The sequence below is a fragment of the Lactuca saligna genome, chromosome 5 (genome assembly GCF_052625555.1).
Source record: "Lactuca saligna cultivar CGN05327 chromosome 5, ASM5262555v1, whole genome shotgun sequence".
In the NCBI taxonomy this organism is placed as follows: Eukaryota; Viridiplantae; Streptophyta; class Magnoliopsida; order Asterales; family Asteraceae; genus Lactuca; species Lactuca saligna.
Genome location: NC_136421.1, coordinates 78,744,453 through 78,761,613, shown reverse-complemented (window position 1 = coordinate 78,761,613; position 17,161 = coordinate 78,744,453).

The following is a 17,161-nucleotide window of genomic DNA, read 5'->3' as shown; positions in this document are numbered from 1 at the left end:
ATAACTTATAATATATTAATAAATCGTAAGTATACAATTCTCATAAAATTATCCATAAATCGTTTGGATGAAATGCAACCCAAATGGACCATGCCGGGTCGGGTCAAGTATGTACCAAATAAGTTATGGACTTAGACACCTTATCCAACAAATACTTCATTAGAATAATGATATAATCTTTATCTAAAAGGTATGGAATTATAGAGTTTATGTTAGACAACAAGCTTAACCACTCTAACATCTACTAACTGTATTTACATAGATTATCCTAAATGATTGTTTAGAATGATATTTCTAACACCTCACTAATTTTTATTCAAGTAGACAAGTAATTAGAAAGTTATTTTTTAAGTGGAGCGATATGGAACTTTAAGAGCTAAAGATCCACAAATGAAATGCATCATAGTTTGGAACTTGCAAGTTATTCAATTGTTATTGAATCTGCTCAATGGTTGATCAGAAACTAATAAAATACATAGAAATGCATTCATGTATGATTATCAAGTACGAGCTTAATTAATGTTGATCGATATATTACGAATATAAAGAGTAAGTGAATTTTCAAAGGACAAGACATACATGAATGAAAATCTTTCTAGATTTAAGCTAACATCTCAAAGTAAGAATCTTATCTCTTATAAGATAATTACATATTATGGTTTAATTATAAATAAAGATGAATCTTGTGTATTGTATAAAGCTAGTGGGAGCACAGTAACATTTCTAGTCTTATATGTAGTCGACATACTAATTCTTAGAAAAAATATATATATAGATAGATCATGGCAACTTAAATGATTAAGTAAAATTGCATTAATTGTCAAGGATCTTAAAGAGCTTAAGATAAAAGACTCTAAGAGAGTTTGTCTTTTCAAATACCACATGACACAATTTTGAGAAAAATCCTAGTGCAAATGTTTTTTGAACTAGTTGATATGATTGTATTCCATATGATGTTGCAATTGGATTAATCATATATGTCATGATTATGCATAAAGGCCAGATAGGTCGTATGTTTAGAGCATGTCAAATGATACCATTATAATCTGAGAACAAGTCATTGGTGACTTATAGGAGCATTCTAAAGTACTTGTGTGAACTAGAGAAATATTCCTAATCTATAGAGTATTTGAAAGAAAGCTATGTTTAAATTTGTTACACATGTGCTAAAATTCCAAATAGATTGAGATGATTCTTAATCACAATTGGACATGTCCTCATTATGACTGAAGAGAAAGTTACATGGATAGTCTTTCCATGTAGATTTTAATTATAGCTACACATCGGAGTTAGAGTACATTGTGGTTTGGAGAACCACAATCATAGTTGCTTAATGTATAGATCATTATGACTATAAGATACATATTTAGGACTTGAAGTGTAGGGATTATTGTGCTTTGACATGGTTTAATGATGTTTCATAAAAGGAATTTATAAGGGACATCGTTGGGTATGAAATGAACTTAATTGATGGGCGTATGTAATCAAGATGAGATTTTTCCCATTTATTCGTTGAGAGTTAGACATCTAATGCCTTACTAAAAGTTGAACACTAAATGAGATTGATCGCGATCCATAGCTCATATTCAACATGATGTTTGAGACAAACGAATAATTGATACCACGCCTTTAGTAACAATTGTAGTTTAGACTCCTGGAATCGGTTGTTGATGAGATGGCACCCTTCATATGTTGTTAGGGTAGTAGCCCGTTGCTAGACATCAACTATTGTCTATGTTAGTATATAATGAATCTTGTGCAAGTGGGAGATTGTTGAATCTATATGCCCAAGAATCATTATGGAGTGATATTGCTAATAATATATCATCCTATAGGGTCACACCTTTATCAAGTTGACACATTTTGTATATTTATTATTAATATCATTATTAATAAATAGTATAGATTCTTGTATTTTAATTTGGGAATAATAACTGATTTATGAAAATAATAATTATTAGAGAGTATAACTAGTTTTTATTTCATATGATATGAATTAGTAATTCATGCACAACTTTTTTGATTAGTTGAATCCTTTTGGATTTTAGCTAAATATAAAGTTTATATTTGATAAACTCTGAGTTTATAAAAGTTAAACTAATTCTTTTGTAGAAAGTTGAAGTTAGGAGACAAGTTTTGACTCTTTCTTTCACTCTTTGGACGAGAGTTTGGACAAGCATGAGAGATTGCTTGTCGACCTTCCTACCATGTTCCCCATTCTTCTAAAAGCTAGTAAATACTTTATATTATTATATGGTGTTGCTTTCTCTTTTGCGTGGGTATTTAAAGAGGGGTCTTGCATGAGTTTGAAGCTACTTTTTCTAGTGAATTCTCTCCATTATTCCGTATGGCCAACACTCTCTTCTACTCTCCACCTCTCTTTCTCTTTTGAAGTTAGTTTGGAGATTATAATACCTCCTGAGTTGTCTCCTTTAGTGCTAATTTGAGTTAAGAACTTAAAGGATTAAGACACCCAAGAATACAAGATGGAACTAACATTCCAAATGCCTTGATTTTGACGGTGGATACTTGTAGAGAAAATCATGTTTTTTGATCTTTAAAGAATAAACGCCAATCATGGTAACAGGCGATGATCTCTTATATCCCACAATTAGGTTCATCTTCCCATGCTCCACATCTTACTTCTTAGTCCTTGCAAGTCAGAGCAAATGTGAAAAGCACACCCGGTATCAAGAACCCAAGATTTCGAATGCGATGGGTTTTTAGATAGAATGGTGTAAATACATATGGAGGTTGGCTTAACCTTGCCATCCTTTATGTCTTGCAAGTACTTGGGGAATCTTCTCTTCCAATTCCCTTAGTCATGGCAGTAAAAGCAAGTAGCCTCATTCAGATCTGAGGTAGGGGGGCTTCAAAACTAGTTTTCCCATAGGGCCATTACTCGATGACCCGTCATGGGACTTTCCCTTCTAGTTCTGTTTCGAGGGAGCTTTCCTCTTCTTCCATTTCCCTTGCCCTATGGTCAATACGAGATCAACATCTGTAGGAGTGGAGGCAAAACTATTTCTCTTCATTCCACTTTCAGTAGTTTTTAGCAAGCTTTGGAGTTGACTCAATGTGGTTTCTCCTGTTTTCAAATGATAAGTCATAAAAAAGTGATCATAACAGCTAGGAAATGAGTGCAAGACTATGTCAATAGCGAATTCCTCATCAAAGTTAACATTGAGCTTCAACAGACAATCCACATAATGTTGCATGCGTTGCAAGTGGGTTGTGATGGACTCTCCATCCTTCATCTTGCTAGTTATGAGTGACTTGACTATTTCATACCTTTCTTGACAGGCTCATTGATGGTACTTCTCCATCAAGTCCCTGCACATCTCATAAGGCCAATAGCCTTCATAGAACCTTTGCAGCTCGGGAGTCATAGTAGCCACCATGATGCATGAGACCTTGGTAGCATCATTGCAGTGTCTCCTATATTCAACAATTTCATCGGGAGTAGATTTAGTTTCATCAATCTTGTTCAGCTCCTTTTTGAGAACATATTCCTTGTACTCGAACCTCAAGGTCATTCTGATGTTGTGGATCCAATCGTTAAAGTTAGAACCATCAAAGGTGACCTTCGAGCAGATGCTCAAGAGAGAAAAGTGGTTGGAGTTGTTGTTGGAGGAGCCGAAAGCATTGTTTGAAGTTGATATCTGAAAAAAAGGATAAGAGTTGATAAGATAAGAAAATCCTTAATATAACACCCAAATGAAATACTAAGGCTGGGACCCAACTAAATAATTCACAATTCAAAAGAGGGATGTTGTAATCTAATTGCAAATTATTTAAAGGTATGTAAATGATGATTTAAAAATTTCACCACCAAGAAAACAAAATTTTAAGTGAATTAAGTTTTAAATGAAGTTCCTAGATCTTTTAAGATTCATTAAACTATTCAATGGTATGTTTAATCTCGATTATAGCCTTTCCATTTGTGACTGGGATACCGAGGATCACAAACACGGTGTGAATAACCATGCAAATTAGCTTGGTACTCTCGATATCATTTATCATCTAAATAACGTGTCAGTTTACCACACACGCTCCATTAATTAACAATAATTTATAAGCTTTATTAGTCCATATTAGTGTGTCGATTAACCACACATGCTCCATTAGCGACTTTTATAAAGTGCAATGTGCAATTTCATGGATTAGCATTAAATTCACAATTTTCATAAAGTAACTAAGATTGAGAATTTTATGAAAACAGTTAGTTACTTTATATATTTCATTATACTTAGTAATGAGAATTAAGTGTCCTATCAAACCCGTTCAGCTAATGACCCTCCACTAGTCAAGAGAGCGTTGGGTAAGAGTGGATACCCAATGACGATCATTTTATAAGCTGTCTCCTTCAACTCCCCTTATAGATCGACTTCGTGAATGAGACCTACTAACAGTAAGACTGACTTTTCTTATACATATGTGTATATATATATATATATATATATATATATATATATATATATATATATATATATATATATATATATATATATATATATTAGCTTTTAATTTGACAATATATAAGGGTGTATTTTAAACTTTTAAAATACTAGGGTTCTGAATTCAAAATTTCCAAAATTAAAATTTTTAATTTAAATTTTAGACAATAAAACGAAGAGTGTATTTTTAAAACTTTTCAAACATACTAGGTTAAATTTTTAATAATTAAATTAACAAATTAATTTTATATTTATCAAAAACTTTAACCCAATCATGAATTCATGATAAGGATACAAAACTATTAATTAAAATATCAAATTTTAAACAATTAAAACGAATTTAAGGTAATTATCTTAATCAATCCATGAGATAATTATCAAAGCCGAAAATTTTGGATCTGACAGTCCAACTCATCGAGTTTGGGCAATGCACTCGTTAAGTTGATGTCAACTTGTAGAGTTCCAAGATGAACCTGGCGAGTTCGACGAACAGAATGATGATTTTGTTCCCTTCTCCTTTGAAAAATTCACAATTACATCATATTCAATTGAACACTAATCTTAGGCTTTGATACCTCTGATGGGTTTTAAGCATAACAACAATTGCTAAGTGTACATGCAACCCTAATGCTTTGGATCTAGGTTTTCACTATTGAACATGCAAAGCTAAACATAAAAGGAGAAACCCTAGGAGAGGTATACTATTTTGGAAATTCATACAAAACTAGGGTTAGGTTACATACCTTGATTGTTATATTGTAATAACAATGAATCCCTTATAGATCTTCAAGCTTGAGAACTTAGTGTCACAAGTGTAACACCTCTAATGGCTCACAAACACACAATGCAAGAGAATGATATGAGAGAGAAGGAGGTAATTTTTCGTTCTAGATTCTTCAAATAGTGGACGGAATTCAAAGCCTCTAGAGTTCTATTTATGTTGCACCAAGGATGCTATGGATAACCCTAATCTCAAATGTGGTAATTATCCACCTACTTTGATTATCCATATATGCAAAGATATTCTAGAAAACTTTAGAATAATCTTCCATATACATATTAAAAACCGTCCAACCTTCCCTAGGAAGGTTCTGGATCCTTTTGCTTAACTATGGAACAATTCCACTTTTAGTCCCTACACTATTAATTAATTCCTTTAATCCCAAAATTAATTCCAAATTAATTTTTGATTAAATATTAATTAATAATATGATTGCTAATTAATATATTATTTCCATAACATATAAATAAATCATTAATTCCATTTTATCAATCAATTAATAAATTCTTCCTCTTCCTCAATTAATCATCATGTGTAGTTGCATATGTGACGGCAACCCAAAAGGACCATGCCACTATAAATTCAAGTACATACCAAATATTGTTATGGGCTTAGACACCTAATCCAACAGTAGTGGGCCCGTACTACTGAAAGTATAGGTCATGTACCCAAATCAATGACAAACTTGATAGCTCTTAGGAGTCCGAAGAGGAGAAGTCCCTTTCGAATTCCTTATCATTGCTATTTATAATATTTTTCAGTTGAGGATGGTGATGATCATGTAAGGTTCGGGTTCAGGATTAGGATCATGATCATGATTAGGTTTAGGCTCTGGTGTGGAGCCCATTGACGAGAGGTTGCATGGTATCCTTGATGCTACCCCGGTGATCTTTGGTATCGTCAAGGAGGGCATCATGAATATCATGAAGGAGTGGATCAGGTCTTTCCGAGATGAGATTGTTGCAAACCAAATTGGGGCCCGGTCTCCATCGTTTAGGGATTTTAAGGTGTGTGGAGCGCCTGAGTTCTTCGGGGTCAGGGATCCCATCACAAGTCGAAGCTGGGTGGAAGACACGGAGAATGCCCAATGCACGAGCTTTTTCCCTAATGCAACAAAGGTTGGGTTCGCATAATGTATGTTGAGGGATCGAGCACGAGACTGGTAGGAAGTGGTTACCCGCGAGGTGGGATCAACAGGTGTAACTGAGATGTATTGGGAGGAGTTTGTGAGGAGATTTAATCAGGAGTTTGCACCATCCATTGAGGTTCAATAATTGGTGAGAGAGTTCCAGGATTTATAGCAGACTACTAAGACAGTGGAGGAGATCACTACCAAGTTTCAGGAGAAGGTAATATTGGTACCGCAGTTCGGCATTCTGCTACGAATGAGGAGATAAAGAAGACGAGTTATCATTCCATGTTGAGGGATGATATCCGGGAGTTTTGAGCTTTTCGGGGTGCAAGAACCTAAATGACATGGTGGAGAATGTCACAAGTAGCATTTTTGGCTAGGAATTTCTATATTCATGTAATCAACTTTTTGTGTAACTTGTAATCTAAGTGGATAATGCTCATTCCAGAAACAGGCATTGAACCAACACCCACTCCTGAAGTCCAAAACTTAATTCAAGTCATTTCACGCACTTAACTGTGGGTTCATCACCCTAATATCCCGATTCAAAGTCATAATGAATTTGGATCCTCTTATTGGGCCTAATGAGCCAGTAAACTTTCAATTTAGATATTTTGGGCCAAGGAACTCCATTTAGGATCTAATTGGACCTACATTCCTCAAACGATAGCATTTTGGGCCATATTGGGCCTAAAATGTCTCACTTAGTTTCTTGGGCTTTATTGGGCCGTAAACAAATTCCTTTAACATTTTTGGGCCGTAAACCCTTATACAGGTCCAATGGGCCGAAAATTTCCATATTAGACCCTATAAATTTCGAATATATTAAATAGTAGCCCAAACAATTCTTTTATTTTACTCTTTTCTCCATTTTCGTATATATATACTTATAAAAATATATAAATAAATAACACAATTGAACAAAACTTTGACACCTCACTCTTATTTGTTGGATTTCTAAGCTAATTACACCACATATATCTAGGATTAGTCCCTAATCCTCCATGCAATAACCACTTCACTCTCTTCTTTCTTCTTCTTCTTCTATCTCTCGGCCACACTAACCCCATCACCACTTTCATTTTTCCATTCTCAACCCACTAGAAATCCTCTCTAGAACTCTCAAGAAATTCTCCCATTTTACTCTCCAAATTCGTGAGTGTTAGTGTGGGAATCCAAGAATACTTCAAAAAATCCATCCATTCTTGGTAAGTTACTTCTCATCAAGATGTTTAACTACATGTTTATAAGTAAACTCACTTCTCTTAACACCCCATTTTATGATTCATGCTCCTTAAAGCATCCTAGAATTCAAAGATCTCATCAAAGAGCTTGCTATGGCCGAAATCTCTCTCATTCTTCATCCCAAAACAAAACCCATCGAATGAAAGTGAGTTCATACCCCCTATTTTTGGTTTTTACTATGTTTTGGGGTAGAATACAAGTTTTATTGTGTAGATCTATGTGTATATTCATGATTATGTGTGTTTTTCATGATATATGTGGTAATTATGTGTTGTAAACTTCATAAACTTGAAAATATGCTAAAATATGAAGATATTTGTAGAACATAACACTTGATACAACTTATTTTGAAAAGAAAAGGTTTAAAACATTACAAGGTTGTTTAAAAATAAGAAAATTAGCATAATAGGGCCAAAAATGACAAAAAAATGAAGTTATTATACATAACTCACGGTTTTGAAAAGATTTATTTAAATAAATATGGATCTTTATGGTATTTATGATTTTAGAAGGGCTAAAAGTGTAAACTTTCACAAATGGGCATCATATTGAGATTTCATGGTTTTTGGGCTAAGTTTGTAAGTTTTTAGACTTTTATGGGCTTGAGTGTCATTTTAAACAAAGCTGAGCCAACAATGTTATTTTTCGGTTATAAGGGCTGAAAATGATTATTTTATCAAACTTGGGCCAAAAAGGATAAATTCTATGCTTTTGGGACGAAAATGTTAAATAATAATAATAATAATAATAATAATAATAATAATAATAATAAACATCATACACTTGGGCCGAAAATGATATTTTTGACAAAAGTTGGTTAAAAATGTTTTTTTTATTTGAAACTAGCCTTAAATGTAAACTCTTAGTCATAAGGGACCTAAAGTGTCATTTTTACCAAAATTACGCCTAAGTTGTAAAATTTTAATCCACTGGACCAAAGATGTCAATATTGCAAAAAGTATCCCTTTTATGCCATTTTGTAAAACGATTGAACAAGAACGAACATTACAATAACAAACGAGTCAAATACGTTAAACTCACTTTTATCGGGCCTGGAATATACATTACATGCTTAGTGGACCTTAGTTGTCCTTTTGCATGCTTATTGGGGCTAAAATATGCATTATATGCTTAGTAGGTCTTAGTTGTCCTTTTGCATGCTTATTGGGTCTGGAATATACATTACATGCTTAATGGGCTTTAGTTGTCCTTTTGCATGCTTATTGGGTCTGAAATATGCATTATATGCTTATGGGCCTTAGTTGTCCTTTTGCATGCTTATTGGGTCTGGAAAATACATTACATGATTCGTGGGCCTTAGGGATCCTTTTACATGTTTGTTGGGCCTCATAAATTCACATACATACTCGTTTGGCTTCGTAAACTTAAAAGATACACGGAAACAATATACACTGTGAAATTTTATGTTCGTGTAAATTCAGTTAAGGATCTTGTGAGACACTTCGTTTGACACTTATCCAGTGTACAACCATTGCCTGTAGTTATAACCAGAGTCTCCTTGAGGGAGATGCGAGTTTCTGTGTTGATCTATACGAGGGTGACACCCCACAACTGAGCTGTTTGCTACAGTTAGACTAGGCCAGTCTAGGGTGTCAAACCTTACCTTAAACAAGTCAGCGTCTGAAAAAAGTCATGACAGGTGGATCAGTCATTATCAAGTATGGTTATAACGACTCACTTAGAGAAATTAACTCCATTATAAAATTTACGAAATACAATTTCAGTTGGTAACACGATAACATACATGCATTGGTACTTAGTCTTAGGGCGTTAAGACCACACCGTTTTACAAACAGATAATATTGAGTTGTCTAGGATCATTCACTTCATACATTTTCTAACATTAACACACATGCATTAATACAAGATCGGACACAAACATTTCAAACCATTTTTCAGAAAATATCGGATTTTCTGGTGTTTACAAAGAAATACAAAACAATTTACTCAAACATACTTATGAACTCACCAACATTATACGTGTTGATGTTTTTTTAATTAACTTGTATTCTCAGGAAATCGTTGAGCAGGTTGATTAGCAAGAATACTTGGAATTTTGTTGTGTTTTGTTATTACCATACTTTGGATATTTTGGCATGTAATTTGAATTACAATACTTGATGTAAACAATGATAGTTGTAATATTGCATGTGTAATGATGATGATGTTTTGTTTCAATTATATACACTGTGATGTTACTAGAAGAATGAAGTCACCCAACCCCCAGCCGTTTCCGACGTTTCTCTGGTTCGGGGGTGTGACAGATTGGTATCAGAGCAGTGTTTGTAGTGAACTGGCATATCTGGTCATACAAGATATGAAACTATAAATATATTGGGACTAAACTACTCTGAACAAGATAATTAAAATCCATACCTATGTGTACATTTTAGGGTAATAACATAATAAGAGATAATAAAAGTCTTTGGAGGATTTGAACATGGTGGTTAAACCCAAACAGTTATGTAGTCGTATTGGGGGTAAATGTAGCCTGATCAACTACATTTATTCAAAGTACGACCGACATGTGTGTGGGAGTGATCGTAATGGTCAATAAACCAAAAAATTATCATCTAGTTATCCAAATAGTTATGGAACCAAACCTAAACAATTAAAATACTATAGAAGCATTTTCGAATGCTATTTATAAACACTCCTTACACACTTCTCACCCCTCCGTTTCCCGTGCAGTCATCATGGAAGAGTTCCAATAGGGCTTCCTTTACTATCAGGCCCTAGTGGCCAATGGGTTGATCGAAGGAGAACCTGTTATGATTCAAGGTGTAGATCCAAGTTTAAGACCCGAGGAGTATGTGGAGATAGACTACAAGTATGAGAAATCCGATGAGATGGAAGAAGTAGGGACATTAAGGAAGTCCTTCGCGAGCCACACTCTTCAGAGATGATAAATGACCATCCCACAGCACCAGAGGATTCCACCAATTGGACATGCTCCTTGGAGGAGGAGGATGACACCCTCAGATAACAACTTTTAGCAACAGAAGCCCGAGCAGTGCAAGCAGAGCATGAGAGGGACGAAATCACGAAGGAAACGAATGAGCTGGCTGACCTTGTGGCACGACATTTTGGCATTTGATTACCCCACCAGACCTTTCTCACCGCGACCAGGATCGACTTCATCTACTATCACTACTGTTATGATCCCTTTTATGTTTTACTTTATGTACTACCGACTTCATGATTAAGTGATTACCCTACTCATGGAGTCATTATATTTCTGGATTATACTTCCTTTATGTATTGTATGCCTTATAAAGGCAAATTTTCATGTACTAAAAGGATTGTACTACTCAAATCATTTATATATTTTATCGTGAAGTTGTTATTTGCTATGTGTTCTATTATTCTTATTTCATGTTATTGTATGCATTCATTTACACGCACCACCAAATCACTGAAACTGTTCTATATTCAAGGAATCTTGAAACCAGATTGCACTAAATACTCATCATCTTTTCGTTCCATGATAGAAGATGCCATGAAGATCCCCGCATAGGAACAACAACAAGACGCCACCACCACTGCCTCCGCCAGAGGTAAACTAGGTTGCGTTCCAAGCAGCAGTGTCAGTTGTGGTCACCGCAACACTGGCACATATTCACAAGGGGAATAGCGGTAGTGGTAATGGGTAAGAAGCTAGAAGATCGAACCAAGGGGTGAACCAAGGACCTACAAAGGTTTGTACCTACAATGATTTCACAAATGCCAAGCCTCGAGCTGTAATCACCCAATTTTCAAGGCCAAAAATATCATGTTTTTGGTTTAACGTATTTAACAAACTTTTTACCAAAACATTGTTAATAAAACATCCAATACAAAAATCATAATGTTGTATTTCAAGCCATAACATTATAAATATTGAAAATCAGAGTACAGTCCCAAAACTTCCTGCGGAACATGTGAGTGTGTGTGATGCGCTGCTACGCCGCAAGCTCTTTCCCCTTCGACGAAGAGGTACCTGAAACCAGAACCAAAACTGTAAGCACAAAGCTTAGTGAGTTCCCCCATCATACCACATACCACACAATATTGTCGGTATCTTTCAACCGGTAACATTCATCAGTATCTTTCAACCGGTAACCTTCATTGGTATCTTTCAACCGGTAACCATCATCGGTATCTTTCAACCGGTAACCATCATCGGTATCTTTCAACCAGTAATCAGCATCGGTATCTTTCAACCAGTAACTGGGGAATATTTCACCCCTACTACTAACATGAAATCAACAGATATAAGCATACAATCAGGCATACAAGTCATACCCATCACCACATGATATATTAAAATCACAACAACATAATATAAAAGCATAAGAATAAGAAGTCATACCCATCACCACATCGGGTGCAGCGCGTGCCTCCTCGGCGGTCAGCTGAAATGCTCGGCTCCGAACCACTGGAGCCTCCAACTTAGTCTTCCGGTCATCCACAACCCGTGCTGTCGCTGGAATCGGCACCACAGCCAGCGCTGCTACATCTGTATGGCCCTTCTGATTGCAATGAAAGCAAAATCAGGTCTGACATCTGTATCGTTGGAGTAGGGGCAGTAAAATCCCTGCCGAAATGCCCAACCTTGCCGCACTTATAGCAGCCTAACCCCGGCCCAGTGCGGCAAGCTCCATCATGTGACAGACCACATTTTCCATAGCGGTCCCGCCCAAACTGGCCTTTCGACCTACCATCGGATCCCTTGGGCTTCTTCCCCGAAGCCCCCGCCATCTGCCCCTCCACTGCCTTCCTTTTCTGGGTGTGCTCCAGATCAATCTCCCTCTCCTAGCCCTGGCAATCATGGAATCCAGGGTAGGGCAAGCTAAAATACGAACATGCTCCCGGATGTCATCTCGTAGCATGTCATGGTAGCAGGTCCTCTTCATGTCCTCATCACCCGCATCCTGGGGAACCAACAAATCCCTCTCCTGGAACTTAGCGGTGATCTCTGCTACAGTCTCCGTAGTCTATCTCATATCCATGAACTCCTTGGCCAGCTGCTGAAGCTCCACAGGTGGCGCAAACTCTGCTCTGAACCGGGTCACGAAATTCGACCATGTCATAGCCTCAACAGCCGAGGCTCCCAGAGAGTCGCCAACCAACTCCCACTAGTCCCTAGCTCGGTCCCTCAAACATCCTGCTGCAAATTGTACCTTCAACCCCTCGGGGCAGAAGCTGATCAGCTGTGCATATTCAATGTACGCAATCCATCGTCTGAAAGCAAAGGGGTCCTTCGCCCCATTGAAATTTGGTGCACCACTCCCTCTGAAGTCCTTAAAGGACAGTGTGCATGGTCCTGACTGGCTAGCCGCCATGTCGCTCCGGAACGCCCTGAGGCGATCCTCCATTAGATCAATGATCCCCTCCTTGATCGACTCGAAGATAACCGGCATCGCATCAAGGATACCCCTCGTGATCTCGGATGCAATGAACTTGCGCAACCCACCATCCACATGCTCGGATCCTACCCCCGAGCCCGATCCTGACCCGGATCCTGAACCTCCTACTCCATGTCGCGTGACCACCATTCTAAAAAATAAACATACGAATTTCAAGGCCACATATACTTTCCAAGTTTCCCGGTTCCATCTAGGCCCTCCTTGGTTCGAGTACAGATCCTCTGCTTTCAGTAGTACAGGCCCATACTACCTTCCACATCTATCCGTACTTTCGCCAAGAATTGCTTCGACTTCACCTAGACCCTTTTTTTGATACCCTTTTCACCGACCTCACTACTAGGCTTCCTTAGGGCACTCTCCGACCTACTCTCCGCCATCAGCTGCACTAGGAGTTCCCCACCACCTCCCCCAAACTAGCTTGCGGATACTGTTACATATCTACTCCTTAGTTAGTTGAAGCTGGTCAAAACCCCCATAGCACAAAGCAAGCAACATTCGTGCATTGAGTAACCAAACCAGGCATAACCTACAAAGGACATCCTACTGCTGACTAAACAGTCCTAGCATACAGCTCATACAACAGGCATATAAGGCATCCTCCATATATCCTTAGCCCTAACTAGCATGCAATTCTCAGAATCATATATCAGGAACACAAGGCATCCTCCTAGATCCTTAGCCCTATTCTTGCATGTAGTTCTCTGAATCAAAACCATATAACATAACATAACAAGTATGGGTATCTTGGGGAAAACTTACTTGAGCCTGGCTGTTCGCACACATCACACACTTCGTCTTTCTTAAAATTTCTCAGTTTAGACTTTATAAAACTATTTTTCCTTGAAAGATCTTTTAGTCCCTCGATTTCAGTCCAGACACCCCCGAGGGTGTGTACGAATCCCTCAAACCAGGGCTCTGATACCAACTTGTAACGACCCAATTTTCAAGGCCAAAAATTTCATTTTTTTGGTTTAACGTATTTAACAAACGTTTTACCAAAACATTGTTAATAAAACATCCAATAAAAAGTAATAATGTTTTATTTCAAACCATAACATCATAAATATTGAAAATCAGAGTATAGTCCCAAAACTTCGTGCGGAACATGTGAGTGTGTGTGATGTGCTGCCACGCCGCCGGCTCTTTCCCCTTCGACAAAGAGGAACCTGAAACCAAAACAAAAACTGTAAGCACAAAGATTAGTAAGTTCCCCCATCATACGACATACCACACAATATCGTCGGTATCTTTCAACCGGTAACATTCATCGGTATCTAACAACCGGTAACCTTCATCGGTATCTTTCAACCGGTAACCATCATCGGTATCTTTCAACCAGTAATCAGCATCAATATCTTACAACCGGTAACTGGGGACTATTTCTCCCCTTCTACTAACATACAATCAACAGATATAAACATGCAGTCAGGCATATCCGGGTACTGACCTACCCTTGGGTCCTATGGACCACCGTTAGGGAAACTAAATCCCTACTAAACACATAACATATAATCTAGATAAATCACATAACCAGACCAAGATCATTATCACAAAGACCATTATCTTATAAATACCCCTTTTTGGTGGGCCGACATTATGGCCTTAGACCCACCCCTACTAGAAGGTAACTCACCTCAATGCCGTGTCGTGTCTGAAATAGGGTCGGTCCAAGTTCAGTCAAAGCCTATCAACTCGTTGAGTCCATGCTTCACTAAAGCTACCCAAAACCCCTGCATCACTCGTCGACTCTAGCGAAACTCGATGGGTTCTCCTTCAGTCATCACATCGGGAGCATATTCATCCGACTCGCCGAGTTCCTTCTTGAACTCGACGAGTTCACCTCCAACTTAAGAACTTGTGTAGTCTATGACTCACCGAGTTGTATGAACAGCTCGCCGAGTCCATCTTCAAAGATTAGGAGATTGCTATGGACTCGCCGAGTCTGCTCATACCATTCGTCGAGTCCCAAGGCTTCAAGGTCCCTATTCGCGTCTAAACCCACAAGGGACTTTCTTCCTATCATTTACCCATTCACAGGAAGGGTTTGGTGCACAATGGTCACCGACTCATCGAGTGCCAACAACAACTCGCCGAGTCCAGTCTTGACCAACTCCATATAGTCGATTTAAATGAGGTCTAACACATCAAAACCATAGATCTGGCCTCCTAATGTCCATTTTATACGCAAAGTTCCAAACTTGATGCACATGCATGGGGGTTTTTAGCTCAAAAATCCATATAAAGTGTCTTACAATGTGCATGGGGCTCTCATGGTCCTAAAGTTATCACCTTTATGCCATAAGACCCCTGTTAAGGCCCAAATCTGAAGCTAAAGTCCACATAACACTCCTGAAATCCAAAAATGGCTTGAAAAGCCCTAAATGCACCCAAGATCCACATTCTAAAGATGAACAACCAAATGAAAGACCAAAGCATGAGCCTTTTACCTTGATTAAGCTGGAAATGGAATGAGATTTCTGGATCTACAAGCCCCAATTTGAATACTGAATCTCCTCTTCTTTCTTCCAAGCTTCACAAGACAACAAAAGCACCAAAATGGCCTTAACACACACATATACGGCTAGGGTTTCGATATCCAGCTTTAGGGGAGTGTTAGGGACAAGGGAGGCCGAGTTAATGTGTTTATATAGGGTGCAAACCCTCATATTACGATTTTTGTCCAGACAGCACGAACTCGCCGAGTCTGACTTCTGACTCGTCGAGTTAGCCAATTGACTCCCGGGTCCAATTCTCTTCCACTCGACGAGTTAGGCCACCAACTCGCCGAGTCCCAGGCCAAAATGTAGAATGCTTAATTTAAATTACGTACCAGAAACCAGGTGTTAGACGAGCCTTCAATAGAACTGTAGGTGTGATAACTTTTAAGCGGTGTATAGAAAATGTTGAATCGGTTTTCAAAATCTACGGATATCCAGAGGAATAGCTTCCATATTTTTCAATCAAGCGCTTTCCTAGTGGAATGGTCATGTGGATGCCATGAAACTCCCTGTGGCAAATGTTATACCATGGGAGGAGCTTAAGGAAATGTTAATGGCGATGTATTGTCTAAGAGGGGAGATCCAGAAAATGGATCAGGAACTGTGGAATCTCACAGTATAGAACTTAGACATTGATTCCTACATTTCATGGTTTATTGAATTGTCACTTAAGTGCTTTCCTGGTGGAATGGTCATGTGGATGCCATGACACTCCCTGTGGAAAATGCTATGCCATGGGAGGAGCTTAAGGAAATGTTAATGGAGAAGTATTGTCCAAGTGGGGAGATCCAGAAAATGGAGCAGGAATTGTGGAATCTCACAGTACATAACTTACACATTGATGCCTACATCACATGGTTTAGTGAATTGTCACTCCTATGTCCGGGTATGATCACTTATGGGGGAAAGACGATTGAAAGATTTATTTAGGGATTAACCTCTCCAATCCAAGGAAATGTAATAGCAGCAAACCCTGAGACGTATGATAGTGCAAAAAGGCTAGCCAAGAAGTTGTACGACCATGGTAACAGGAAGGGACTCAAAATTGCTAATATTAAGGACAATAAGGAAGGAGATAACAAGAGAAACAAGGACAACAAACGAAAAGGATGACAAAATTAAGGGTCATCAAAAAAGCAACAAACTGTAGCAGTCCATGCTGCTACTGCTCAGGTTGCCCCAGCACCACATGCTCCAGCCTCAACTACGCAAACCACTACCAGGCAATACTCAGGAACTTAACCGAAATGTAACAAATGTAGCTACCATCATCATGTCAAATGCATAGATATGCAGTGTGCTAATAGCAACCGTAAGGGCCATACCGCCCGATATTGCAGATCTCCACCTCAACCAAACCAGCGTCACAACAACAACAACAAAAACAACAACATAGGGGCGAGTCACACTTCTTATGGATGTGGGGAAACAGGCTATTATAGAAGAAACTGCCCCAAAGCCAATGCCCAAGGCACTGGAGGATCGGTCAGAGTCCTCGCAATAGGGTAGGGTGAAGCGGTTCAGGATCCAACCATTATCACTGGTACGTTCCCACTTAACAACACTTATGCATGCATCTTGTTTGATAGTGGCACTGAATGAAGCTTTGTGAGTAATAA